The following is a 2,920-nucleotide window of genomic DNA, read 5'->3' as shown; positions in this document are numbered from 1 at the left end:
TCCCTAGGGTCCTCTTGCCTCTGCCTTCCTAACATTAGGATTACAGGCATGCCATCACACCCAGATTCCTCATGCTGCTGCAGCAAGCAGCTTCCCAGATGCCCCCGAATCCAGCACTTTTCAGTAGATCCCCTGGTGTCTATCGCCACATCTGACAAAGACAATCCTCTTAACTGCAGGTTATTTTCCTCAGCATCCTGCCCATTTCATCGCTAACATTTAGCTGACTGGATGTAAAACTAACCTTTGAAAACCACCGAAAATCTAAACTGTCTAAATGCTCCTCATTCCCTATAATAACTTGTCCCTGAGAGCACAAGTTCAACCTAATGACAGATATGAACACATAACACTTCTATCCTTGAGTTTGGGGTTGAACAGCTGTGGCTAAATTTTCAAGCTGGACGAAGGGCATTGTACCTCCATTTACACTTAAGGGTCTGCCTGCATTTTGGAGTGACTTCTCGGGGGACGTCTGAGTACACAGTATATTTGGCAGAAACTTCTTCAATCTTGTACCTTAAGATTTTTGTCAATAAACTACTATACCAGTTTGCTTTGTATGGCTGTGGTTAAAAAAACCGACCAAAATCAACCTGAAGGGGAAAGGGTTCATTTCACCTCTCGAGTCATAGTTCATCATTGAGAGAAGTTAAGGCAGGAGCCTGGGGGTGCGAACAAACACGGGGGCCGTGGCGAAGTGCTGCTTCCTAGCCTAGTCCCGTGGCTCGCTTAGTCTGCTTTCATATATTAACTCAGGATCACCAACCCAGGGGTGATACCACAGTGGACTTGGGTCCTCCTGTGTCAATCATTAATCAAGAAAATGAGTCCACAGACTTGTCTACAGGCCAATCTGATGGGGGCAACTTCTCAATTGATACCCTCTTCACAGATAACCCTGGCTTATGTCAAGTTTACAAAAGCTAACCTGTACAACTACCAAATACCAGACCTTACACTCAAAGGAGAAGCAAGTCCTCTTTTGTCCTTGTGAGGCAGAGGTTAGGCAAGGTTGCATACCTTGCTAGAGGGAAGGAAGGAAGGAAGGAAGGAAGGAAGGAAGGAAGGAAGGAAGGAAGGAAGGAAGGAAGGAATCTAGGTTGGTATTCAGCTGGAATCTCTAGACCTTGTCTGTATCAGAACCAACATTTAAGATTCTCAATAGTTTAGTTTCAAGGTTTCCTAGACTTGGAGAGAAAATGCCTTTCCAAGATGTTCCAGGCAAAGATCCCACATTTTGGTTGAATGAAATCTCCAGCCCGGACTCTTGGGGGCCTAGTATTTGCCCCCACACTCTGGCTTTAGTGGGAATGACCAGGCTTGCCTGGCATTAGGTTAACAGTGATGATGACTGTGAGGGTGATGGTGGCTGATCCTCTTCCTCTCTTTCTTCTTCTCTGGCTCAGCCCACCACAAAAGTTCTGAAGTCTGGGATCCCAAAGGAACCCCTAAGCCAAAGATTAGGTCTGCATAAGATTTTAACTTTGCCTTTGGGGATTAAAAACTTGACTCGTGATGAGAGAAGAGAACAAAGCATCAAGAACAAAAAAGGCTAAGCTTTGTTTGCTTTCTGCTTCTTGGAACAAAGTGAGGTTTTGTTTGTTTGTTTGTTTGTTTGTTTCATTAGTTAGTTTGGTTTTTGTCACTATCTGGAAAGTAAACGTCCTAAAGGGAATGGCTTAAGCCTGCTGTGTTTGCTTCTCAACCAGCAGAAACGTGTGACCTCAGCTCACTAACCACAGCTCCAATTGCCCATTTACACCCTCCAATTAGGCGCTGGGGACTCATTGCTCTTGCAATTAGCTGCTGACAGAAGTTACTTGCACGTGTTGCCATGTAGGCTGCAAAGGAGGTAGCTGCTAAAACAGCTGCACCGCAGCATCTTGGGAGGGAAACCCAAGGACCCAGAGATTCTCGCTGAGTGAAGAGGACATGGAAAACCTGTCCCTTCAGGTCTCTCCTGGTGTCTAGAGACAAGCGGGGGAGGAAGCAAGTTTTGAGGTGTCAGCTTTAAAAGACTTTGGAGAGCTGGAGAGATGGCTCAGCGGTTTAAGAGCACTGACTGCTCTTCCGAAGGTCCTGAGTTCGTATCCCAGCAACCACATGATGGCTCACAACCATCTGTAATGAGATCTGATGCCCTCTTCTGGAGTGTCTGAAGACAGCTACAATGTACTTACATATAATAAAGAAATAAATCTTTGGGCTGGAGAGAGAAGAAAAAGTGTCTGAAGACAGCTACAGTGTATTTACATATACTAAGTAGATCTTAAATTTTTTTTTCAATCTAAGTGGTGAATATACTGATAACCACTTCCCCTCCCACCCACCCCCAACAAAAATACTTTGGAGGAGGTGGAAATCTCAGACTGTGAGGCACCTTTGTAGTCACCGGAAGCGCAGTGTCTTGCTGGAGGTAGAGTCCACTCTTCTTGCGCTCTGACTTGGGGTGCCCTGCGCCCCCTTCTTACTAGGCCAGACTAATTCATATTTCCTTTGCAGCTGAGGGACAAAGGGATGAACCTGTGCATCAGGCAGAACTTTTCTTCATGTCCTAAATAACCCTGGACAACTTACTCAACTCTGAGTGTAAACTTTATTTACATTAAAATGGGAATAATAACACATTGTTTACCGTGCAGTGCTGTGAATTGAAGTGTTCAACTTTCCACTTTGCTATATAACACAAGAAAGCAACCACTAAAGTGATTTTTCCCTCCCATAATTTAGCAATTTATTGTATATGCAGTTCTGAGTTTATATTAATTGTTTTATAATTAAGAACTCTATTTTGCAATCAGAACACCAGCTCCTTGTGGCCTTTGCTTTTCAGCATTGACCGAGCCCACTGTAGGTGGCCAAAGAGTCTTGGTCAAGGCCATGCTCTTTATGTAGTGCATGAGATTGTTTTTCTCTG

This window comes from Mus caroli, unplaced genomic scaffold, assembly GCF_978045245.1.
Source record: "Mus caroli unplaced genomic scaffold, Mus_caroli_1 scaffold_3, whole genome shotgun sequence".
NCBI lineage: Eukaryota > Metazoa > Chordata > Mammalia > Rodentia > Muridae > Mus > Mus caroli.
The sequence above is the reverse complement of the archived record's forward strand: the minus strand, read 5'-3'. Positions refer to the sequence as shown.